Below are 27,801 nucleotides of genomic sequence, written 5' to 3'. Positions count from 1 at the left end.
ACAACACATACGTAGCCCGCCATAGTGTCAACAGCCTATTAGATGTGTTTACCTCTGGGTGCACCTCTGCCAAAGTAAATATCAACACTAATTATAGTAAAACTGGGACTGAAAGCATAACTCACACACACACACACACACACACACACACACACACACACAAAATGCAATCCAATTCCAGTTTTCTCGCTCCCGCCGCAAATGACTACGGTGTGTGTGTGTGTGTGTGTGTGTGTGTGTGTGTGTGTGTGTGTGTGTGTGTGTGTGTGTGTGTGTGTGTGTGTGTGTGTGTGTGTGTGTGTGTGTGTGTGTGTGTGTGGGCGTGTGTTCCTGCACAGTCTGGAAAAAAAAGTGGACAGACGTGACTTTCAACATACAAGATACATTTGCAAATATTTGTCCTTTTAGCATTTCCTTCATTATAAAAAGTACGCCTCTTAACATTTTTGTATATGACTATTTACTTAATTAAATCTCTCTCTCTCTCTCTCTCTCTCTCTCTCTCTCTCTCTCTCTCTCTCTCTCTCTCTCTTCACGCGTCTTTGGGAGACTTTTCTGTGTGTTTATGAGCGGCGGTGCGTCGGGTTCCATCTGTGCCTTAAGCCGATGAGGAGAATGTAACAGACTAGGAAGGACCGCCACCTTCCTGTCATCTTTCTTCCCTCATCCTTTCCCTCATACGTAATTTTCAGCTTGCTTTTCCGGCTTGTCATGGAACGTGCGGATTTTTCGTTTCTTCCCTCCTACTATTCACTTGCTCTTCCTCCCTCCTACTATTCACTTCGCTTTTATCCTTTTCCCTCTTTCATAATGTAGTCTTCCATGTTTCTTCTTGTTCTATGAAAACCCTCTTTACTCACGCCCCAAATTCCTTTCCTTACCTAAACCTGATCCTTTCTCTTTTTTTCCTTCTACGTCTCCTCTTCCCCCATGTTCCTCCTTCTGACTCTCAGGGGAGATATTACAACAGTGAGGGAGTAAGAAAAGTTCTCCGCTTCTTTCCCTCCTTTTGAAATCGTTCTCAATGGACACTTACTTTATAGAAATGAAAATTGACGCACCCCCTCGAGGGCTTTTGCTTTGTCATATCTTTGATTGTCCGCCAGTTTAATGGTACATCTAATATTGGCGACATCTGACGATAACTATCTCATTCTCCCCCATTCCTCCTCTTTGTCCTCCTATCTGCTTTTTTAAATTTTGAAAATCAAGATAGTAGTAAAATTTGCATCATATTCCTACCCTCCTCTTCATATGTGGACTTTTTTATTTAGATAATAGTAATAGTAATAATAGTAATGATGATACTACTACTACTACTATTACTACTACTGCCACTACTAACTACTACTACTACTACTACTACTAACAATAATGATAATTCATATATTTTAACTTTTCTCCTCCTCACATCACTATCATCAAGAATACATAAGCATCCACAGTGCAAGCCTTTACGCTTTTTTCTCCCCTAATTAGCTTGTCTGGAAGCTGCAAATGAGCGGGCCTTTTTTCCTATTTTTTCGTGTCACTGCGTCAGTCTCCTTAACACGTGAAAAAGCGTGGCACGTTGCCCAAGGGAAAAAAAAGAAAAGTTACAACTGTGCTGAGCCGGTAATAGATGCCTGGCAGACCTGAGAAAATGGAAGAAAAAAAAGCTAAATAAAAATGCAAACGATAAGTAAAAAAAAGGTATAAGAAAGTCTTCCTTACGTTTCTTGTATATTACTACTGAGCTGCGACCTATTTCCCGTTTCCAAGCGTATCTCGTCCTCTCCTGTGTATGCTGAGCGAAATTCTGGAGACAATGGAATTTAGACTTCTCTTGGATGAGCAACACTTTTCTCTAGCTGGATTCCGAGTGCGCAGAGCGGGAAAGTGATACGAAAAATGAATGTAGCGTGTCTCTCTCTCTCTCTCCCTCTCTCTCTGGTTTCTTTTACAGCAATACTACCATTGGTACTACTGTTGTTGCTGCTGCTGCTTTTACATAAGTTTTTGTTGTTGCTGTTACTACTACTACTACTACTACTACTACTACTACTGGTACTATTACTACTACTACTTCTGCTTCTGCTACTACTACTACTACTACTGCTACTACTACTACTACTACTACCACTGCTTTTACTACTACTACTACTACTACTACTACTCCTTGCAGCTTTTCCATGTTGCATGATATTTTATCCTTTTTGTCTGAAACGGCTGGAGGGAGCGGTGGAAGGGGAGGAGCCTTCGCATTTAGTATCCTGTACATCCAACTTTAGATGTATAGATATCTACTTTATAAAGGCAGGCATGTTGAGAACGCTTTGCCAAAAGAAACAGATTAGTGAATAAATAACGCTGATACAAAACAGCGGTGTAGTGTTTGACTCGTTAATCTCTGGTGTATATTAGTTTAGTCCAAGTAAATGTTTGTATTTCTCCACCCAGTGCCTTTCGGGTTTCCCTCTCCTATGTCCCCCTTGAGTGACGTTAGGCTTAGGAATTCTGTTCACAGGTTCACACTTTTTCTGGCCTTTAGTGCCGCAACCCGTGATGGGAACACTGGGACATGTGGCAGATCCCTTTTTGTAGTCTGTTTGTGCACTGTGTTGAGAAAGAGGCGGCCAGCAAACTTGCCGCCAGCAGACTTGCCGGGGTGGTGGGGCTGGCTGTCCTGTATCTGGCAGCAGAGGATGATGAGCTCTTACATGGTATTCGTCCATCCAGCGCCTCCAGTGCGACATTACCTTAATTTAAATATAAGCCTCCTTTGTAGGTCTTTATGAACGCTGAGTGTAGAGCAGCGGTCCGTGTGACATTCTTTGGCCGTAGAGCGTGAAGTTGATTGGGTACAATATTGGGTTAGTACTCTCTCATACACACACACACACACACACACACACACACACACACACATCTCTTAATGCAAGCCTCCCATAAGCTTACTCGAGGCATTTCGCAAAACAATTTTATTTATTAACGTTTATCATATACTTTCATATACCTATTCGTCTATTCTTTGCTCCTCCGTTCCTAGAAATCTGGATTGGTAAGCTTTCAACCGCACTGCTTAATTAGTATAGGGACTACCTCGCTTTAGTGATTAGTTACTAAATTAACTTATCATAAGTATATGGTGTCGATCTTTCTTAATTTTATTTATTTTTTATAGTAGTAGCTTGTTATTTGTGGTTCCCTTTTACCAGATATACGCATCAATTGCCGTAATGGCAGTGCCTGATGAGGAAAATAATCCATTCATCCTCATCATTTTAGCTTAAGGACACCACAGTACCTCGTGAATGGGCGATCGACATCACTTTACCTGTAGAAAGTTAATCATCTAAAGCTTTATCTGAATGTGATCCTCGTGCTTCATGCTGTTGTGTACGATTTTTGTAACAGAAGTTACATGAAAGTTATGATGAATTATTTTTAATTGCATCTCTACAAGAAAAGAAAAATCACTATCATGCTGAAGTTTTTATCTCATTTTTATCAAGCTGTATTATTATTATTTATATTATTCTATTTGTTTATTTATTTATTTATTTTTTTACCAATTCACACCGACATACGGATGAATCTTAAATAAGCCGGGCAGCAGACAGCCAAACAGTTTAGGGTGTCATTCATACTTTCACGGGTAAATGGTAAAGGAATAACCGCTCAGGGTAGAAGCTGAGGGATGTGGACTTTGAATATACGATAGGTTTGAATAAGTGTCTTCCGAGGCCAAGTATGGGAAAGAGTATCAAATACAGCTGAACAACACCACGATATGAAAGGAACCGAGAACAATAAAAAAAAGAGACTACATTTGTGTTTTAAAGTAAAATATTTGCGAGCAGTCACGCACAAATGTTTATGCGTGGGAGTCATCAGAACATAAGAATATAAGAAATAAGGGAAGCTGCAAGAAGCGACCAGGCTTACACGTGGCAGTCCCTGTATGAAATATACCTACCTATTTCCATCTATTATCCCCATCCATAAACCTCTCTAATCTTCTCTTAAAGCTCTCTAATGCCCTAGCACTAACAACATGATTACTGAGTCCGTTCTCTGTCGAGAAGAAATGATCATTCTGAGCCAGCCAGTGTGAGTCTTACACTGGTGGATGATCCTGCTGCAACCTGAAGCTGAGCGACGCGACACGCATGCCATCCCCCCATCAGGAATGTGTGATTGAGGGTTGTTGTGACTCGGAGCGAGCTTATTGCCGTGAATGAAAATAATATGAGACTAATTATTAGGGTATTAAGTACATTAGCAAAAATAATCGAGACAGAATAAAAAAAAAAATGAATGGAGAAAGACAAATTGACAGGAACTATGAAGAGTATGAAGAGTTCAAGTATTTTCTCTCCTGCTTTTGCTTTGTTCTCAGCGATGGGCGTCGTAAATTTTATCACGCATCCTCCTTGACAGAAATCAAGACCATCTAAAAGAGAGATCAAGAACAACACAAAGACGAATAGTTTGCCATTCGTCTCTGTGGAACGGAAAACGAGGAGGTAATGGTGACACGTGGGGGCGGGGGTGAATGCTGGGCGCCCTATCAGCCTGCTCTCATTACAGTTTCCTCTTCACTCTGCATCAGGAAGACATCACGGTACATTTCTTTAAGCTGCCCTATTATTCATTATTATTGTTAAGTCTTGTCGATAGCAATGAACACTGGTAGCTTGTGTGACGAATGCAAACTGTAGTCCTTGGGGAGAGGATCTTACTGCTCACTGCCCCATCCCTAACAACTGGCCACTCAGAGGCAGCCACGGTGAAACAGTTAACAATGAATAATGGCTGATATTTTTTTGTAGAGAAGAATAAGCCTGATGTCGTCATTACCTCTGACACTCAAGTTGTCGCATCTCTTTCAAGTTTGTGCTCAAGGACAATGCAAAAGAAGCAATAATTCATAATAAATTTACCTAACAAAGGTAAAACGAAAGGTAAACGAAAAGTAAAAAGAAACCAGGATATATTTGGGATTTCAAAACGTTTTCTTGAATGAGCCATTTTTGGGTCCATGTTTGGCACACTTTTTCTTCTTATCTCAGGAAGAAACTAGTTACACTCTCTCGGCAGACGAGACATACCTCTTAGGAGCGGAAGGAGGCCAAATTTTTTTTTTCTTTTTTTCATGTTCATGGAAAGCGAGACGAGATTATGTAAAATGAAGTGTGAAGTGAAGTGTAAAGTCTGCAGTTCAGAGATGCAAATTTGTGTGATGATGCATGTTATTTCTTGTCAGTCGTCAGAAGCTGCTTTGGACGGAGGGTTGAGGAATGGATGTGACTTCTGGTTCACGAAACAATGATAACAGGACCACGGGAGGTAATGAGTTGGATTAAAGATACACAACGGCATCAAGAAAGTGATGAAAAAAGCCCATCAGATTACGATGATGCTTCATTGTCTTTCATGGGAAACGAGGCTAAGTCAGTGTCACGCCTTGCACCTTATTGAACATTAGCTAATGGCCGAATGATGTTCACTTCAGAGTCGTGTCCCGCAGAGAATGAGCGGTGCAGTAACTTGAAATGGTTTGTTACTAAAACATACAAGTATATTTGGTAGTACTGAAGTAACAATCTGGAGCTCGAGTGAACCGGCAAGTCAGCAAAGAAGCCGCAGCAGACCAGTAAAGAAGCAAACGTCTGTCTCATAAGTACAGGGTAGCTGGCACACTGGCCGCCTACCGGTAGTCATGGACCTTCCACGTCACGGCGAGTATGGCTGACTCACCATCTTGCCTTGGTCATGTAAGGCACGGAAAATTCCTACCCTTGTAACATGAACACACACACACACACACACACACAACGCGCGCGCAGAGAGAGAGAGAGAGAGAGAGAGAGAGAGAGAGAGAGAGAGAGGAACGACGACGACGACGGGCAAGTGCCTAGTACAAAGCAACATCACCTCAATAGGATGACGCGATGACCTAGTTTAGCTCGCGGCCTCGGGTGGGCGGGGGAGGCTGCTGCCCACACACCGCCGCGCATTGGGGTGTCTCGCTACCTCGACGGGAGGGAAGGGACACCAGCTGGGCTTCTTGGAGGCTCCCCCATTGTGTCCACTTGCAACATTTATACTGGTCAGTTAACGGGCACAGTCTCCTCTGATGATAGGCTTATTAACATAATCTCATTGCACCTGAGATAAAGCAATTAACCACTAAAACAACAATATCCATTTTCTCCAGAAATAATAATAAAATCCACGAGAGCGTCACTTATTCTTGTCGGCGACGTGCACGGGAAGGCTGGTGGCGCTTCCTGACTAACAGGCAATTTCCCAGCGTTGTCGTGAATATTTGTCCGATTAAACTCTCGTTCATAATGACTTTGTGCTTACGATGAAAGCTGGTCATAAAATAAATCAATTGGAATGGAAAATAAAATAGCAATGAACTGATGAATACATGACGACGTAATCCTCCATTCCCACACAATGAGCAACAATCAACTAAGCAGGAGTGAGGACGCAGCCGCAGTCAAACTGGTATCACGGCAATTAGCCACTGTACTCGTAAACCCCACGAATAATCTTTTAAGTCCAGCGGATGTCGATTGTAAAAACCAGTTATTCAATCTGTATGGATTCGTGAATATGTGAATTGACACAAAAAAGATAACACAGTAAGAAATCTAATAATTCACAGAATGATCGTTTAGTTTGCAGTTGCCAATGCAATGAATAAATTAATGAGAACAAATTAATATACCATTAAATTTATTAATATATTAAAGTAAGAGTTATGAAAGAGCACGTTGAATTACGAAGTATTACTTGTTTGACGATATTATCTTGCATGCATTTTTTACTACAGGTGTTTGAGCAGATTATAATACTAAGAAGCTTCTCTCCATTACCCGTACCTTTGACACACCACAGCCACTGAACAATAGCACCATATCTGTAAGAAAGATTAAATAAGGAAATATCCACACAGAAGGGGAAGAAGGTAACGAATTCCGGCGCAGTTTTCTAGTATTTTTGTTACCTACATGCGCACTGACCCGCCATACAGTAACACTTGTCAATGGGAGGAGCTCTCACCCTCTAACTGACATCTTTCCAGTTTTAAGATGTGTGGCCAAGTTACTGTATATCAGTGAAATTCTTTGTAAGGTACCGTACTGTGTCTGTATAATTTGGTATTCAATAAGTAAATAAGGCTTGTGGTAGCATTAGAAAGCCAATTTGTCGTAAGTTTTGAATAAAAGCGGGGATGCGCAGATCAATCAGCAGGGGAGAACACAAGCCAAAGATTATGTTGACCTTATTCACGTGTTTTCAAACTGCGAAACTAATGTGTTAAATTCTGTGGAAATGAGTATTACAGATGAATCGAGAATCTTGATCAGTGAACATAATGGCCAGGCCGCTTGAAGTGCAGCACAGGTAATTCTGCGTGATGTAATCCGCTGATGTGTTTTTTTCACTGAACTCGACTGCCATAACTACTGATGCTCAACAAATGGTATTAAAAGAGGTGATCGAGTAGTTGAAACACTTTGGTACCTATAATTTCATCTTTGCTCAGTAAAATAATTTTGAGTAACTAACAATGACAAGATAGTTCAGTTATTTAATGATTGTCTTTATGTCTTTATTCCAAGTTCCGAGTGGGATTCACTACTCACAGTAACTGTTCCGAAGATTAGGTCTTACCTGTTCCTCCATCGCTGCCTTCACATCACACTCGCCTCTATTCCTGCACGCTCTCGTCTATTCAGTCTAATAAAGCGTTGTAAAGAAAGTCTCTGTTGGTCGTCCGTTTCCACTCCAGTGAGGTAACAAATATCGTCCAGTCATTAGCAGTCATAGGTTAAGCGTGGGTAGATAAGGCTTCACTCCCGCATGACTGACGAGGTGCTATCATTCCCCTCACTCGTTTGTCATCGCCTCGCTCTTCCTATTACGCATTCATTCATGCCAGGATGATATCAAAACTTTCGCAACGTGTCATCATTAGGGTTAATTCTGCAGCTTGGTTAAGCAGCATAAATATCTTGAACATCATAAACAATGGCGCCAATAACAAACCACCATGCATCGTGAACACTTAAGCCCAACACCAGCGTTAACAAGAAGACGAAAATTAACAATTAAAAGAATGACAACGATGACGAGAACAACAAAAACACGACCACCACCACCATTACCACCGCCACTACCAAAAAGTCACTACCCACAGTAGGCAAAATAACTAGAAAAGAAGGAAATTCAACAGCTGCTAAAGTCAACACCACCACCACCACCACCACTAAAACTTTCGCAACGTGTCATCATTAGAGTTAATTCCGCAGCTTGGTTAAGTAGCATAAATATCTTGATCATCATAAACAATGGCGCCACTAACAGCTCACCATGCATCGTGAACACTTAAACCCAACAAAATTATTATTGGCACCATCAGCTTTAACAAGAAGACGAAGACGAAAAATAAGAGCGATTAGAAGAAGAATGACAACGATGACGAGAACAACAAAAAAAAACATGACCACCACCACCACTACTAAGCAAAATAACAAGAAAAGAAGGAAATCCAACAGCTGCTAAAGTCAACACCACCACCACCCAACAACAACAACAATGTGTGTGTGTGCGTCAATAACACAATCTTCATCATCCTTATGCTCATCACCACCACCCGTGCTGACACTGAGCACCATCGACCCCATAAAGAGCAACGCTTGAATTCGTCATTAAATCAGGATTAAGCGCCATTTCCGCTATTCTGAGCCTCTCATCACCATAACCCGGATCGCTGTGAATAGCATTACACTATATTTTCATTCATTTTCCCCTTTTCTAGCTCTCCCTATTCCCATCAGACCGTCTCTCTCTCTCTCTCTCTCTCTCTCTCTCTCTCTCTCTCTCTCTCCAATTAACCACGTTTTTTGTTCCCATTTTTTTTTTAATTTGATTTTTTCATCTGTGACTTCTTGCATGGCCTCCCCCTCCTGTCCGCTTCACAATACACGTTCCCTCCCCAGCCATCCTCCGCTCACACCACACGCCAATAACCAGAGTCTTTCCTTCCTCACTTCCAATAACGACGACCAACACGCTCCAGCGCTTCATCGCTCACAGACAGACCACCGCCTCCACAACGCGGGCCAATAACACTCCCGGCCACAACATAAAATCAGTTGCTTCAGTGGTTCGCTCATGCAGGATGCCACAGTTCGAATCCTAGCTTACAGTAGGGATTTTTCTCGAGTACCTGCCTACTCCCGGTTTCCGAGCCACTGCGGGCACGAGACAGTGGCGGTTCCAAGCCTGGATAAATGGGGAGGGTTGCATCAGAAAGGGCGTCCTGCGTTAAAACCTTCGGCGAATCTCCATGCGGATCGAATCTGTTGTGGTGACCCTGACAAGGACGAGCCGAAAGAAGATAAAAAAAAATGACAGAGAGAGAGAGAGAGAGAGAGAGAGAGAGAGAGAGAGAGAGAGAGAGAGAGAGAGGAAGGGGGGGTATCTGTGTCACCTCTAAAATCCTTCGCCCTCGATCACGGTTATCATGTTTCATTCTGGACAGAATCACACTTCTAACCATGAATAAATGCAATGAAAAAAGGAGCTACATGATATTCTTTACATGCCATGAAATAATAAAAGAAAAGAAAACACACCTAAATAGTGTTCGTAACGGTAAATAGTTCTGCAGCAAAAATTTAGGGAATCAAAGCGAGTTTATATAAAATTACCCACATGAAAATTTGTTATTCAAATACAATTCTACCATTGTATGTACTCGTATACATGAAATACAAATACCAGTGAAGGCAAAAAGCAGAGCATTGCCCCAATACAGCGCTTAAAAACAGATAATATTTTAATAACGGATTATATTTGATATGCAAGATGAACTCAAAATTAAATGAAATAAATCTTAAATATATTGTAACTTAATAACTTTGTAGGAAATTGAACCATATATTTTCTTAAAATTTTCCCTTCTGTTATTTTGGTGCAGTTACTGTCTCCTTGGCGCGGCATTATTTTTTTTTTAATTAATTTATTATTATTATTATTATTATTATCATTGTTATTATTTTTTTTTACGAAGTAGGAATTGAGATTGTGGTGAATGATGAAAGGAAAAAAAAAAAAATAAAAGATTAATACATGGATAAATAGTGAGCGGTCCATGTATTTCCGTAAAGTTATTTTTCAAATTTCTCCAACAGCATATCATTACTATAATTACCACTGCAGAGCAAATGTGACATCTGTTTCTGCTACTTGCTATTAATAATACACGTACTACTACAACAACAACAACAACTACTACTACTACTACTACTACTAACTACTACTACTAACTACTACTACTACTACTACTACTGCAGCAGCAGCAGCAGTAGCAGCAGCAGGGGTAGTAGTAGTAGTAGTAGTAGTAGTAGTAGTAGTAGTAGTAGTAGTAGTAGTAGTAGTAGTAGTAGTAATAGTAGTAGTAGTAGTAGTAGTAGAAGCAGTACCAGCAGCAGCAGCAGTAGTAGTATAAACAGTAGTAGTAATATTAGTAATTATACTAAAAACAAAATCATAAAAAAAACATTAGCAACAACAACAACAACAACAACAACAACAACGGCAACCTGCATGCATACATCCATAAATACATACAAAGAAATTGTTAAAATGTGGTCTTCACCAAGAAATAAATGGTAGTCGTGTGCAAACGTTCGCACTAACCCTGTAAATCATAAGCACACACACACACACACACACACACACACACACACAAACGTTGTTACGTACCAAGTATCTTTGTTTGATGTTCTCGAGTAAAACCTTTAACTAAAACTGGTTTTCTATTTCCCTTTGCCGGAGGCAGAGAAATGGAATGTGTACATAAATATCAGTCGCTATACATGGTTTTGCTTCTATTCAGTGTAGTACAGCTGCATGGCTAGAGAGGGTGGTTTTCAAAGGTGCTGTCTCCTGGGCAGTGTGTGACCCTTCAGTGTGACCCATTACTACTCATGATTACGTTATTCGGTCCTCCCCTGGCTGGCTTGTCTCCCTCTGCATCAAATAGGTTGAGTCTGTAATACAAACAGAACTCTCTCATGAAAAGGAGGAATGTGGGAATAAGTTCGTAATATTTATCAAAACGCAATTAAACATCTTTGTGGAGTATAGTGTTTCATACTAAACATTAATACATTACATATATAAGCTAAATAAAAAAAAAAGAATACTGCATCTCTGAAAATGTTGATGAAATAACTAATTAAGATTTTAAAACATGTACACGAAACACTGGTTTCGAAGATAATGACTTCCGGACGTTTGCTAAACACGCGTGCTGCACACACCCTAAATCGCTGACTTTATTATACACGGAAATTCAGCAGCAAGATCTATTTTGGTCGAGGAAAACTTTCGGTCAATTAATCTCACAAATATGCGTATCCTCACACACACACACACACACACACACATCTAGTGGCGCAGTGGTTAACGCACTCGACCCACAATCGGGAGGTTCCGAGATCAATTCCTCAGCCACACAAATGTCTTAGGGTGGACTTCTTTGCAGTGTGGCACCTGTTCACCTAGCAGTGATTAGGTACCTGGTTAAGTCGGGAGCTGTGGCCCGCTACTCAGGGAGGAGGAACAAACTCATGAAAACATACACGGGATGGCCTGATCATCCCGGACCGGGTCTAACAGACTGATTGGCGCCATTTGGCAGCAACAGTATCGAAGTGTAAGATACTTCCTTAGGAATAATGTATACTTAGGATGTTAATATGTAACATGTGGATTTTCGTCTATAAGGATGGAAAATAAATAAGCAGGATATTATTATTATTATTATTATCACTATTATTATCATTATTATTATTATTATTAAAATTATTATTATTATTATTATTATTAATATTATTATTATTATTATTAATATTATTATTATTATTATTATTACACACACACACACACACACACACAACATGAGTAAAAACAGACAGATATAGACATACACAAAGTGACTAGTGATGCAGTGCAATACACAGGCGCTTCCTGACAGTGAAATGATGGGGTGTTAAAGGTCATGACACTGCAGCGGCCCAACATACTGCGTACCCAAATGCTACACACACACACACACACACACACACACACACACACACACACACACACGCGCAATACGGCCGGCGAACCTCGTACATTGTTCGGTAGGTGAGTGGTTAGGTCTTTGACTGTCACTTGTCGGGCTGAGGTTCCTGCCTTGCTTAACTTTCCCTTGACGATCGTGATAATACTTTCCTCCGCTTCAAGAGGATGAGGTGTGCGGTGTGTGTGCTTCACTTACAGGCCACGTTATACGATCTCTAAGTGAAGTAAATGCTGATGACCACGTGATTCTCAATACTGTGGTGAATATCTTTCTCTTTCACACACACACACACACATACACACACTCTCTCTCTCTCTCTCTCTCTCTCTCTTTCTTAGCTATCACATACCGTCTATCATTCACGCTACCTCGTTCCCCCTGACATGGACGCTGAGAACCTTGGGTGAGGATGGATGCGCGATAAGTGGGTCTTTTCCGGTGGTATTTGTCACTTGCTCTGGGACAGCTGCTCTTTTCTCCTACATCCGCTGCACGCACACTAAATAGGCTCTTAACGCCGATGAGGTTGAGCTTAAAAAACAAACAAAGGCCCGTAGTATTACGCCAAACATTTGTCACGGAGCTTTTATAGGGTAAAGTAATGTTATTTCTCCTACCACTGGACAACCGCCAAGTCCGGACAGTGCCGTCAGGTCAGGAGCCACGAGAACGACGAGCTGACTGGTGCAAAGGGATCACGACATATTAAGTTCCCGGCCCATTACTGTCCCTACCACATCTGCTTATCATCATACGCTGAAGTGCCTCTTTCCTCTTTGTGAATGTTCTGCCTTTATTTCAGAGCCAGTTTTACTTTAAAATACATGAAGACGAGAAAAATTGACAGTAATTACGAGTAAAATATTGATGGCGTTGCCCTTCACATGAATTTCCGAGGCTCGCAACCTAAGGCGAAGTATTGGCGAGAAAAATTTTGAAGTGCATTGTGGTCGTAATGGTGTTAACGGCGCAGAGGAAATTACAAAGTCCCAGGTAGAAGAGACAAGGATGGACTACCTTTGTTATGTGACATTAACCTCGTAAATTTCAGTCTATTGCCCTATTCTTCTGCAAGAGTGATGGGAACTGAAAAAAGCCAGGGCCTTAAGTTTGTGTTCTTAATTAGTTTAGTAGGTGTGTCGCGAGATGGATGGACGTCACTGAAGGGCATAAACAAAGATAATGTGGACCAAGCCGGCCAAAGAACACAAACTCTAAATGTACTTGTCCTTGTACCGTCGTTTGAGAGAGAGAGAGAGAGAGAGAGAGAGAGAGAGAGAGAGAGAGAGAGAGAGAGAGAGAGAGAGAGAGAGAGACAATGGAAATGCGTTACAGTAAAGCGTTCCAGTGAGTTCACAGTAATGAAAAAAAATAATGGTAAATACACGAACGATAAATGCAATGCGAGGAATGTTACTGGAGAGAATCGTGGGTGATAATTCCTAGAACCAACCCACAAGCAGCGGATAAAAAGAGAAAGAAAAATGCACGTATCGTACATTTTTTTCACTGTGTTTCATCAGTAAGATTGTAATGCGACTAATGAAACAGTGATACAGTTGGCAGATATTGAGGAATTGTTAGATACTCTTGTGTATTGTGATGTTTGTGTATTTCATTGTTCAGGGGAGCTAAACTGGATGAATGAAACTATAAGGGAGGTCCACTCAGGAGTCAGACTAAATGGATTTCCCGGCCAAAACCCCCTCATCCAGGATGTTGTGGTTACTGCAGTATTATCTTAATCCCACAAGCCTTGATTCACTTAGGGGAGGCCTTTACCCTGCAGTGGATTCATTGAGCCTAAGGATAATGGAGTAATCTCTTCCATAAAATACACACACAACAAGGACAAGATGGATTTTTGTAATATATAAGGCATGTAGCCGGTGTATGTAATCAACGTACTAGAACATATCGTATATCGCTCAGCGTCAGCTAGTGAAGCGAGAGATTAAACTGAGGCAAAAACATATTCATCAAGGAGACAGCACCAGCGAGAGAGCATTCATAGAAACTGACGGTGTCTTTACTTAATTGGAAAAGAATATAAATAAATCAACACAAACGGATTGGGGGAGTAAAATTCCTTCTTTTCGAGAGAGAGAGAGAGAGAGAGAGAGAGAGAGAGAGAGAGAGAGAGAGAGAGAGAGAGAGAGAGAGAGAGAGAGAGAGAGAGAGAGGTATATAATCTCATGAAATGCTAACCTAACCTCAAGCGTTGCTATCATGATCTGGAACGTGGCTGCTTTTATTTGGTGGCAGGCAAGCGTCACAGCGGCGGGAGGCGACGAGAGTTCATGCACCACAGGAACAACTCAGCGTGAATCTTATGGAACAAAGCAGCTGTTTTATGCACATCAGGAAAACTCAGAATAGTAATCACGAACTATTTTTTTTCTTTCTCCCTCTTACAATTTCCGATGCTGCAATGTATTTCCTCCTCTCTTGCCAGCCACGGGTGGAGGACGCGGGGGACAGATGAGTAAAAGCCTTCCCTTTACTACCCTACGTTTCTTACTTAAGATGAGATTTGGTTCTGAGAATTAGGACCAACTGGTATGCTGCTGTCTGATATTCCTTTGTGTTCCTTTGTGTTATTGTATAGTCGATCTGGAGCACCCTAGAACAATGGTGACGTGTAGCTGCTCAGGCGGCTATGAGCTGCAAGCATGACCGAAATATGGTACATACGGAAATAGCAGCAAGGTAGAAGTGAAGTAGGGTGTCGTTGAGTTTGGCTTTGGTGGTTGCTGTACGTAGAGGTGTCACAAGATAGGCAGTCTCACAGTGGAATAATACAGCACCCGTGATGATGAATGGTTTAATGTTAGTGGCGGTGGTGGTGGTGGATGTCAATGAATCACCGTAATGGGATATATATCATGCATTTTCCTCTCCCTCCCTCCCTCTCTCTCTGTCTCTCTCTCTCTCTCTCTCTCTCTCTCTCTCTCTCTCTCTCTCTCTCTCTCTCTCTCTCTCTCTCTGGATAGATAAAGATACATGGACAGGTAGATAGATAAATTAATTAATGCATGTATAGATAGACTGGCAGATAAATGGAAAACAAGAGATAAAAACAGACAGACAATTTGTAAGTGAACGAACCAGCCGCGGAGACCTTCATGTATTTTCCTCTGATCTTGACAACAAACCCAGACTTTTGTGAAACACTCGTCTGCAGGTGACACAAGAATAAATCAGAAAGCTACCGAAGCTGCTGTACCAAAAATAAGAGAATGAGGAGTCAGACTGGCGGCGTGAGAGTTCGTGGAGCTGCCTGTAACGTGACAAACGTGAGGATAGGACAGAAGCGCCTTGTGGTGAGGTGGCCAAACTGTTGTCCCGGGGCATCTGTCTGCAGCAAAGTCTTCCGGGACTGGAGAAGGCTGCGAGCAACACCAGGGAAAGGACACGCGTGGAAAGTTTGCGAGGGGGACAAGCTGCTCCCGAGTGTGTCAGGACCGGTGGTGGTGAGGGAGTTGTGGTTTAATATTTGTATTCGCATGAACGAAAAAAATGAAAATAGAAATAAAATGAAATATAAATAGAACAAATAAGTAAATAGAATAAGTACATAAGAATATAGATATACAAATATAACAAGTAATGAATAAATAAATAAATAAAATAAACAAATATATGGATACTTAAATATACATAAAATAAAAAGAAATGATAAAAATAAGAAACGGACAGATAAAAAGTCTATAAAAAAAAAGGAACGTCGTGTTTTTATTTTTTTTACTTATCTATATGAATAGTGAAGGGGAAATTATACCAAAGAAACAAAAAACAAAAAAAAAACGAAAAAAAAAACAAAAAAACAACATTCTATTTCTACTACTCCTGATAAGGGTGAATTCGGACGTCCAATTTAGTTCCACAGGGAGTGACGTTCCTCTCCTCGGGTGTCTGTAAACCGACACTGCGTCAGGTGACCTTGGCGGGAGGCAGCTTCACACGTGCCTCGCTCTATCCGAGCTCCAATCAAGCCAGGTCTCTTCACGCCGGCCACTCTCGTCTCATAACATTCATGACACCAAAGAACTTCATGAATAATTCTCCATAAGAAATATATGACACTATAATTTATGCTCTTAGGTTAAACTAAGTTGACTTACTTGCGTGTAAAGAGGATGCAATTAAAAGTGAAATAGCATCTCTGGTAATGCATTTTTTAAGGGTCTGTTATTACTGATATAAGTTTCATGTTATTTCAGCAGGGTGAGGCTTGGCAAGTTAAATGTCGTACAGAATAAAGTATTTGAAACATGTGCAGTAAAACACCAGCACAAAGGTAGTCTTATTTAACACAAACAAGAGTCACGGTGCCACGAGAACAGCAACAACAGAAAAGCGCCAGCGTCAACAGCGGAAGTTCAACAAATGAGAGAAAAGGAACAGGAGACACCAATCTTAATGAAAGACGAAGGGAGGAGCTTTGAGAAACGAAAGTGGAGGAGGAGAAGCGGATGAGAAGAAAAATGTTAATGGCTTTCGTTACAGCATGCTGATGGTGGAGCTTCTTTCTGGCGGAGGAGGGATCGTTGTTAAAGCGGCAGTCATTTAGAACTTGAACCATTTCTGGAATTACTTAATTTTCAACTTTTCTGTGGAGTGGCATTACAGTATACTCGTATTTATGAACGCACCCTATTCGTAAACACGCTTATCTACATTTTTGTAAAAGCGAAAGGGAAAATATTAAAATCTGTAGCTTTTATCTGCATTCAATTGAGTGTATGTCAGCTCACTACGAAACGAGTCCGGTTCTCTCATGGTTGACGGGAGTGTTTTCAGCCGAGTACCGCGCCATGCTGCGTCTTGGCGTTAAGCTACAACGTGAAAATAGAGTGTGTACGTAGCATGAGAGGCGATAAAAGGCCGCCAGTGTAGGGGACGCATCTCACATCATTCCCCCGGCGTTAGTGAGATCTTCAGATATACAAAAATAAGTACTCACTTTGGCACATCTTTGTCCATGGCGACCTACTGAACCTCTTCCTCAACCAACCCCTTGTTACACACACACACGCACACACACACATACACACACAACAACAATTATATATACGGAGATAAAACTAATATATAGTAACTCATGGCCGTTATCATATAGTTAGTAGGTATATACGACAACACACACATACACACACACACCATTCTCTCTCTCTCTCTCTCTCTCTCTCTCTCGCACACACCACTTCAAATTCATAGGTATTCATAGAAGCAAAGGCCGCATTCTCGCCATGACCCAGAGAGAGAGAGAGAGAGAGAGAGAGAGAGAGAGCAGAGAGAGAGAGAGAGAAAGCAAGACGGGAAATAAGGATATGGTGGGTACGGAACAATCAACTTAATCCTTCCTCATTGACGTCTGAAATTGCTCGCTGTAATAACCGTCTTATACACGAACAAAGGTGAGCACATTAACACACCTTGTCTCTGTCCCTGCTTTGTCCACGGTGTTTTCTCCTTTGGTAGTGATTCTTCTTGCTTCTCTGTCCATCCGTCTATCTGTCTGTCTGTCTTTCCCTTGCTCTGTCTCTCGTTCCATTTGACCCACGCCAAACTCTGGGAACTTACCTTTTTCTTCCCTTCCCTTTTCCCTTCCGTCCTTCAGATGGTCCCCCTACGTGCCATCTTCTACTGGGGACGGATGGAAAGGAATGGATAGGCTCTCTCTCTCTCTCTCTCTCTCTCTCTCTCCTCTCTCTCTCTCTCTCTCTCTCTCTCTCTCTCTCTCTCTCTCTCTCTCTCTTGCACACACAAAACTGGGAAAATCTGCAGCTGCCGTGTCCTCACTTAATGAAAAAGAAAATAATGGAAGGCAAAAAATTAGAAGACATGCCATAATGACCGACCCAATAGCAGAGAGCTGTACACTATTAAATTATAGAGAACAAAGGATAAAATAGGGGAAGGAAGGAGATACAATGGCCAAAACATTTTTACACTGCAAACTGGAAAGAATGAACAAACTGCGTATGTCAGTGTGTTAAAAATATACGTTCGCCTTGCAATAACTGAGTCCTAGAGAGGAAAACGGGGGGAAAAAAAAATAAAACCACGTACAACAGAGACTGCTGAAACGAGAGAGAAAACCGTACATGATGAAAGCAACAATAGAAATACACGTATAGTCCTTTCTTTCATATTCCCGCCACACACAACGCATCGAAAGAGCTGCATGAGTGTCGAAGGAAAAAAGATAAAGATAAATGAGAAAAATGAAAGATATCGTATGTGGTGATATGAAAGAACCAGGAAATATACAAACAAATCAACCTGATAACAAGAAACGCAAGCTCCATTTAACAAGAAAAACGAGGCAATGGCAGGAATTGGAGGAGAAAAAATAACGGGCGGCGAGATAACATGAGAAATACAACGGAACACGCGATAGTAAGCTGGCGTAAAGGAGGCAGAGGGTACGATGAGAAGAGAAGCAGGAAGTGCGATAAAAAGGAAAGGACACTAGCGACAAGACGTAACGTAGGATGCACTAAAAGACGTGATGGTAGGATAGCGTAAGGGCGCCACAAATGAGGAGAAGGAAAAAGAAGGATATGAAAGGAGGAGCCAGAAATAGAAGACATCAGGCACCAGAAAGAAGAAAAACGAGTAGAGATGAAGGAGATAAAAAAAAGAAAGACATTCAGAGAGAAAAGAAAGAAAAGGAGCTGAGATGAAAGAACGGAGAGGTGAAGAGAGGAGAGAAAAATGATGTCTTGAAGGAGATAAAAACGAAGTATTCTCTCTCTCTCTCTCTCTCTCTCTCTCTCTCTCTCTCTCTCTCTCTCTCTCTCTCTCTGTCTATCTCCCTCTCTCTCTCTCTCTCTCTCTCTCTCTCTCTCTCTCTCTCTCTCTCTCTCTCTCTCTCTCTCTCTCTCTCTCGCTCTCCCTCTCTCACTCTCTCTCTCTGACACAATAGGCAAGCTGGTGCAGTGTTACTTGAACCTCCAAGAGAAAGGTGTTATTCACGTTACAAGCCCCATGCCCCTCCAGCCTCCCTTCCCATCTCGCAGGACAACGCCGCCAGTCATGCACAGTCCCCGCAGCGCTTTGATGGAGAACAGTGTCTGCATGCATATCGCAGGGACTCGGTTTTCACTTTCTCCAGTCAGGGCTCGATTTAGCCCAGTTTCGTCTTGCAGAACTTTGATTGCATAGGAAAATCTGGTGTAATGAGACAATTGGATTCGGGGAATTAGTAAAGTATGCTCGTTCGTTTTCAGACCGTATTTACACACACAGACACACACACACACAAAAAAAAAAAAAAAAAAAAAAATTAAGGGTTATAGTTAAGTTTAGTTTATTTTCTTTTTCTTAAAAATGGAAATAAACTTTGGGAAGAATTCTAAATGAGCCATCATTATTGCTAATTACTTTTTCCTGCGAAAGAAGAAAAATAAATACATAATGAATTTTCTTTCCATTCAGACTTCCGTGGTGCAAAGAGGAACCTCATTTCTCGAGGAACCCTTGCAAAGGCCACGCTGCCCGCCGCACCGCTCTCCACGCTGGCAGACAATGAGCTTTGCACCTGTTGGGTTTCTTTAATTCTCAGTGTGATGGACAAAAATTGGCAGCAGAGTGCAGGATTTGAACTTGTGGTCCTCAAGTGTTCTCGGTCCCACACAACCAACACGAGAAAGAGAGAGAGAGAGAGAGAGAGAGAGAGAGAGAGAGAGAGAGAGAGAGAGAGAGAGAGAGAGAGAGAGAGAGAGAGAGAGAGAGAGAGAGAGAGAGAGAGAGAGAGAGAGAGAGAGAGAGACCATAAGAAGATTGCTGAGGGAAAGGAGATCGCTTTTTCTTTTACTTCTCAAAACGTATATTTCCCCTGAGTAACACATCTTGGCCTGAATGCCTTGCGTGGGCCTTGCAGGAGTGACAACAGACGATGCTTCCTTCCTCCGCGCGAGACTATTCCCTTAAAGTCTGACTGGGATGTTGTAACAGTATAGGATCATCCCCAGCTCTTCGTCATCCACGGGGACATCTGCTGGAGTATCAAAACACATTAATCTGCTTTCCAGGTAACATGTAAGGTGTCCCACAATATTGTTACACTCAGTCACTCTCCCCGCGAAGCCGAGACAAGCCACGAACAAGTCCCCCCAGCAGGACAGTCGCCGCAGCAGCAGGAGGTAATAAACACTCGGTGTCGCAGCCTTTGATGTCCTGTTGCTGAGCCTCCGGGGCGTCCTCCAAGTGGCCTCAGGAAACCAATGCAAGACGCGATACTTTGTTCTCGTTTTCCAGCATTATACCTCACGTTTCCAGGCTTTTCTGGTGGAGAGAAAAAAAAAAAAAAACAAGAGCCCCAGCCAATGGAAGTCTACGAGGAGTGGCGTAGTGAGATAAAAGTCCTCCGAGGCCGAGTCAATTACTGGTAGGAAGTGACATGGCGACTTTCATCGGCGTCCTTAATTACAGAGGAAGGTAACTTTCTTCCCGTCCTACAGTGGCGGTGAGGAAAAAAAAGGGGTTGGTGAAAGACCGAAGAGCTAACATGATGGCCGAGGCAACGAGTCTTGTGCACCGCCATGTATAAAACTCATGGAAATTACCTTGGCGGTGTCATTTCTCAGCAGGAAGTGAAAAGAGCCAGACTGGTGACGATTACGGTGCAATATAACTTTTCTAAAACGTATAGTGTAAGAAAATGTAAACCCTCAATGCATCTTCCATATCTTTGAAAACCAAGCAGTGTAACATATTTTTAGTAATGGAATCCTTGCTGCGTAGATCTGTGTGAGTGAGGCGCTACCTTGAGTTAATAAAAGGGGGAGATGAACAAGCAGTAATTAGTCAAGGTCAAATCCCTTTTTAGTAGTAATTGGTAGGCCTTGAATTTATAAATGTGAAGGTACTTAATTAGATTTTTCTTATGTGGTATGACTACAGTGATGTTATAAGCCAGAGAGAGAGAGAGAGAGAGAGAGAGAGAGAGAGAGAGAGAGAGAGAGAGAGAGAGAGAGAGAGAGACACACACACACACACACACACACACACACACACACACACACAGATTAAAAACCAAACCTTCCGAGTCAAGAGACGTGATCATCAATTAGCACTCACGCTCATTACGCTCACTCAATTATCCGCCTGCTACCTATTCTTGTATCTATTTGTCTACCTACCTTCCTCTCTTAATTAGCTCTCTATTCATATATGTATTGTCTATCAAGGGTCTACTCGAAAATCTGCCTAATCAACTATGTATCTATCTATGTATCTATCTATCTACCGTTCTTTTTTTCTTTCTTCTTTTCTTTTTGACTGGGAACGAACAAAAGAGCAAGAGAGTGAGTAACTTACTGACTGATAGTGACTGACATACTCCTAAGAATGACTGACTGAGTAATGGCTGACAGGTGGACCGAGATGAGCAAAATGAAAACTTAGTGAATCAATCTGTGAGCGCGTGAGAAGTGGGTGGAGAGAAAATGGAAAGGGATAATAAAAAAAAGGAAGAAAAGAAAAGGGGAAAGCGTCGAGGATGAAAAGTTGCGACAGCGAGAAAGGAGAGGAATGATTGGGAGAGAGAGAGAGAGAGAGAGAGAGAGAGAGAGAGAGAGAGAGAGAGAGAGAGAGAGAGAGAGAGAGAGAGAGAGAGAGAGAGAGAGAGAGAGAGAGGAAAGAGGTATTACATTACAAAGAGGTGAAAGAAAGCCGATCAAGGAGTAGGAGGAGGAGGAGGAGGAGGAGGAGGAGGAGGAGGAGGAGGAGGAGGAGGAGGAAGAGGAGGAGGAGGAAGAGGAAGCAAATAAAAACTGACAACGGAGACTTAAAAAAACAAACAAAACAAAACAAGGAAACATATGAGGAAGAGTAGAAGAAAAAAAAAAAAAAAACACACACAGGGAACAAATTAACTGCTATAAACACATACACAATTAGCATAGAAAAAAAAAATAAATAACCATAGCAATTAAAACTTGTCGAGTAGAGAACAGAATACCTGGTAATGATCCCTTTCGCTTGTAAATTAACGAGGCTATAATGTCATTCACTCCTCAATGGAACGGTACCTTGTTACTTTGTTCTAGGGACGTGGCTGTGTATTCCAGTGATCAAAGGTGCCAGACAGGTGTAATCATGCCAGGCAGCTGCAAGGGGATTGATCAGGCTAAGTGTATTGTCCTGCCAAGACGCTCCGAGGCAGCGGGGCGTGGTGTTGGCTTAACGTCTCCCCCCACCTATTACTCATACGTCTCTACAAAGGCTCCGCCGGCTGACAGAGATGAGTGGAGAGGCAGGGAGGCATTCATCTGGCAGTGTTGTTGTATTTGTTGTCGGTGATGGTGGTGGTGGTTGTGGTGGTGATGGTGGTGGTGGTTTTGGTGTTGGTAGTGTTGTTGTTGTTGTTGTTATTGTTGTTCATGATGGCGATCATGATGATAACGGTGATGATGATGGTGATGGCGATGATGACGATGACAATGATGATAATGAATATCCCTTACATTAACGTGTCAGGAGGATTAAAAGCAAAACAACATAGACGTAATAAGTGTAAAATAAAAGTTAGAGGGAACGACAATTGAATCATAATAAATGAATGCACGAGTAAGAGAAAAATGCGCCATTTTGACAGCAACATGAGATAGAAAAACAAATTGCCAAACACATCGGACTAGAAATAAACTTTTAACGTGGTATAAAATTATTTAGTAAACTGACAGGAAAGTGTCTTAATAAATATCAGTTGGCTGGACTTGCACGAAAAGAAATATTATTGGAAATATATAAAAGAGCGCTCAACCAAATTTTTACTATGGAATATAAATAAAAAGGCATGAAGTGTAAACAAAAACAAAACAAACAAAAAAATCAGTGACATTTGAGATAAATTAATAGATATCGGAGACTTGCCTTCGATAGTGTGAGCAGAGGAGGCGGAAAGGCTCTCTCTTGTTGCCCAGGGGAATGTGAAGGGGAGGGAGAGGGAGAGGGAGAGGGGGAGGGGGAGGGGAGTGGTGGGAGGTGAGGGTGGCAGCGAGTGGAAAGGTGAGGAAGGCAATGAAAGGAACGAGGAAAATATGTTGTGTAAAGGAGGAAGAGAAAGGACAAGGGATAAGGACGGAGGGAGAGAAGAAAAAACAAAAAATGGAAGGGAATATTAGAAAAAGGATAAACTGAAAGTAAGGGAGTAAGAGGGAAAAAGCAAAAAAAAAAAAAAGAAAAAAAATCTGAAGGAATGATTGAAAATGATCATAACGGTAACGATGAGATGAGAATGATGATGATGATGATGATGATGATGATGATGATAATGATGTAGTAGTACTAGTAGTAGTAGTAGTAGAAGTACTAGTAGTAGCAATTGTTTTTGTTGTTGTTGTTGTTGTTGTTGTAGCAGTAGTAGTAATAGCAAGCAATAATGGTTTTGGTGGTACCGATGAAACCTGCAGCAGTAACACCCGCACTGTTAGCGGTAGAACAATGATAAACTATTTCTCTCCATGAGTGGCACGAAGCACAACAACAACAACTAAAAAGATAAAGAGGCAGAGAATGTCGGGCTGCCGCAGCGCTGTGAACACATACCCTTGTTAGCAACCGACCATCTCCACGGTACTCCTCTCCTCGGTTACACATCTGCCACTGTGTTTATGGATGGGTGGAAGCAAGTTATTATAGTTGTTTAGTGGGACAGGTAGTTGTTGGGTTAATAGAGTTCTGGTAGTGCTCTCCAACAAGCCATTAAGGACCTGCCGTATTTCACAAGACTCGGCAAACACCAGCGCTGGGAATCAGGCGTGGTGTGGTTAGTAGGCTTAAAGTGGTAATGCGGAGTTAAATCCTTGTCATCCCGTCGTTTAAGTTTATTATTATTATTATTATTGTTATTATTATTATTATTATTATTATTATTATTATTATTATTATTATTAATGTCATTATTATTATTATTATTATTATTATTATTATTATTATTATTATTATTATTATCTAATCATTATTATTATTATTATTATTATTATTATTATTATTATTATTATTATTACTATTACCATTATAACCATTAACGTAACTTCAAAAATCATCTTATTCTGTATAAATTGAGTACAAGGCTACTTTTCTCTCTCTCTCTCTCTCTCTCTCTCTCTCTCTCTCTCTCTCTCTCTCTCTCTCTCTCTCTCTCTCTCTCTCTCTCTAACAGAACATGTACTCACTCAAATGAACAAGAATATGACTGCAGTACAGTACAAATTAGCAGTGATTTTAACTAAAAAAATAAATATCTTACTCCCCTTACCGGTACTTGCATCCCAATTCCTCTCCCTTTCCACCTCAGTTCTTCCCTAACTCCTCCTCCCCCACGAGAGCTTTTCACCTGCCAATAAGGAGCACCTCTTTACCAAGCACGGCTGAATTAAAGTGGAGAGCCGAGGAATTCTGCACATGAGGAAGTACCAGTGTTATTGGGTCATCATATTGCCTTAATGGTGCAGACTGCCTATACTACGAAATTACTGCGATGAAGAGCAACAGACTGGAGCAATTTTAAAAGTTGTCATTGTTTCGTAATGGTTATTTGTCAATGAAAGTCACGTCACGGTGTAATTTCGTCACATCACGATCTTTACACCGTTACGAATTCCAGGGAGATTTTTTTTAAAGTTTAATATCAGATCATTAGATGCTAGAGAGAGAGAGAGAGAGAGAGAGAGAGAGAGAGAGAGAGAGAGAGAGAGAGAGAGAGAGAGAGAGAGAGAGAGAGAGAGAGAGTGTTTCAAAGAGAATACGAACTTCTTTCCAAAACTAGTGTTGAGTGTGTGTGTGTGTGTGTGTGTGTGTGTGTGTGTGTGTGTGTGTGTGTTTCTGCTCTATGAACACTAATAGAATAACTGTCTGCCAGCCTGTCTGTCTGTCTGTTTGTTTGACTCTCTCTCTCTCTCTCTCTCTCTCTCTCTCTCTCTCTCTCTCTCTCTCTCTCTCTCTCTCTCTCTCTCTAGCGGCTAATGATCTGATATTGAACTCTATAAAAAATCTTCCTGGAATTCGTAACGGTGTAAAGATCGTTGACACACACACACACACACACACACACACACACACACACATACACACACACATAGCATCCTCTCACGCCACAACCTGAAGCCAAGTTTTGAGGCAACAATCGTGTCCTCTCACAACGTGCCACCTTCTCGCTGTCATGCGAAACAGAATAATAAAACGGTAACACAACATAACGCTGCCAAGACACGCCAGACTCTTTCCTCAGGTGGTCCTTGGCTTAAAACTTTAGACAGACTTGGTAAACGTAAGGACACTGTAGGGCTGTTAGGGGACGGCACTCCAAAATCTGGCGGCGCTGGTGTGTTTTGCAATGTGCGCGGGATGCAGTGAGGAAAGCAATCACCACACATCCCAAGAAGGATAAAAATTAAAGGGAATATTACTGTGTGAGTCAGCCAAACGATCCTGGAAGTGGAAAGTGAGAGGCAGACGAGGAGCCGTCGAGAGAAAGATATTAACCTTGATATGAAAGTTTGATGGAGATGTAATTGCCGTTAACGGGAGGCGCGTTTGTGAGGTGCAGGAATATTAGGGGAAGGGAAGGATGTTAAATGAAGGAAAGGGAGTGAAGAGAAATGAATGGGTCATGGGAAAGAAAATTTTTCTGACTGATGGTCGTCTGAGAAAATTGAATTCCTGGTGTTGCTGCTGGACATGAGAAAATATAGTAAAGAAAACGTGAGAAAATTAGATTACAACCGTCATTGTCCTCGCTTTCGTAGTTAGCAAGTTAGCATGAGAGAGAGAGAGAGAGAGAGAGAGAGAGAGAGAGAGAGAGAGAGAGAGAGAGAGAGAGAGAGAGAGAGAGAGAGAGAGGTGGGGGGTAAGGGGTAATGATAGAGAAGGAGGAGAACGTAGAAGAGGAGGAGGAGGAGGAGGAGGAGGAGGAGGAGGAGGGAGAGAAAAAAGGAGACTAATGAAGCAATGACAGCCTGAGTCCTTTGAGAAATGCAAGAAATGAAGTATCCAAGATTACGCTAATCCTAAAGTCATTACCTGAAACATTATTTACGAGATGAAAATGTAAGATTAAAAATTCATTAAGGTACGGAATGAAACATAAATTAAGGATACATCAACTGCGACTGCATTACACTGCCATCAGATGAGCAAGGACAATACAAACTAGCACTAACTAACTAACCAGCACTAAGTTGTTGCCAGGGTGTTCATCTCCATCTTCTCGGCTTTTGGGTCTGCTAAGGATGAAAATATTAAATCAGATAAGCCTTGAGAACTTTTTTTTTTTTTTTTTTATGTAAGAGGGTAGTCTAGCGCAAGGTAACCAAAAGGGTGACAAAAAGGCCCAATGAAAATGCTAGTTCCCAGGTTACTGCCATTTGCCTTCCCACATTTCCTCAACTACCAAACCATGAGAGGGAGAGATCAAGAGCTGGAGATTCCTCAACTCAGATTCCACAAGTTCCCTGTTCCGAAGCAATGCGTCTCGCCTGCAGCACCACGAAAGGCAGCGGTCGTAGCACGTGGATAAGCACGGGCCAAAATGGTGAAATTACGTTGTATTTTACGGTCAAAGAGACATAAAACTCTTCTGATAGATATGACAGATAAATATAGATGAATTAAAGAACACACACACACACACACACACACATACACACACACACACACACACATACGAAACATCAGCAGACAAACACACTCATTAAAGACAAACAGAACGCAACTATCTGGCAACAAGAGGCAAGAGAGGAGCGAATGGTAGTAATGCAGGAACTGGAGCCAGAACAACTTCCGATAAAGCGTGGAGCGACACTAATATTGACTGGAAAAGAAAGAACGAGATATCGACGCTTCGTAATAAGGTAATCTATCTTTCCTTGGACATGCAGATGGCGTTAAAGGAGGCCTGCTAAGAGCTTCCCTGAATATATATGTTCATGTATAGGAGGGGAAGAAGTGCTGGATTCTGATGTCATGCTGGTATTTTAGCTAAGGAAACAGAATTTGATGAAGGAAAAATAAAATAAATAGATAATCTGTCAATTAAATAAGAAAAAAACATATAATAATAATAACTGAGATAGAGAGATTATAGGGAAGTCATATATTCTACAACTTCTACGAATGACTGAAACATAGATTCATTACAGATTTTTCCCCCACTCTATATATTTAAGGATCGGTGGTGAAAAATTATTGGCAGGATCATCATCATTCATCTCAAAATGAGTCGGTAGAACACATTTACGGGATCATAAAATGTGGCTCTCCAAGAAACAGAGAATCAAACACATACTCGTATGAAAGAGATAAAATGACCAAGAAATATCTACGATGACGAAGCCTCAACACACACACACCTAAAATAATAAAGGAACAGTTACTAGATGAAATGAAACCAATAATAATAATAATAATAAAAAAAAAAACATTAGTAGGAAGGGAAAAAAACTAAGCACATAGTAAGAGAAACACCAGTAAGCTACAGGAAGCATCGTATGTTACAATAATACTGTCGACAAGAGAGGTGAGGGGGTAGGAGGCGGTGACAGGATGCTGGGGAGAAAGAACGTCTGAGTACGCGTCAGGAAACAGGAGAGGCTTGAGTGTTACGAGGAGTGTACACATTCACAAGAAATGTTCAAGAGGTATCGTGT

General features: G+C 41.4%; 1 protein-coding gene across 3 annotated transcripts in view; it reads right to left on the bottom strand.

Moving 5' to 3' along the window:
* The window catches only part of LOC135098321 (neuromedin-U receptor 1-like), a 101,163-nt gene that overhangs the window by 60,551 nt on the left and 12,811 nt on the right, over positions 1-27,801 (bottom strand). Inside the window, exon 1 of one of the 3 annotated variants that reach the window (XM_064000631.1) lies at positions 9,054-9,281. The exons of the other annotated variants lie outside the window; for them this stretch is intronic. The gene's annotated coding sequence lies outside the window, so the exon portion shown is untranslated. Of the gene's footprint in view, positions 1-9,053; positions 9,282-27,801 lie in introns of those variants that run through there. 3 annotated transcript variants of the gene reach the window in all.

This window comes from Scylla paramamosain, chromosome 4 (genome assembly GCF_035594125.1).
Source record: "Scylla paramamosain isolate STU-SP2022 chromosome 4, ASM3559412v1, whole genome shotgun sequence".
In the NCBI taxonomy this organism is placed as follows: domain Eukaryota; kingdom Metazoa; phylum Arthropoda; class Malacostraca; order Decapoda; family Portunidae; genus Scylla; species Scylla paramamosain.
Note: the sequence above shows the minus strand (reverse complement) of the source record. Positions and strands in the feature narration are given on the sequence as shown.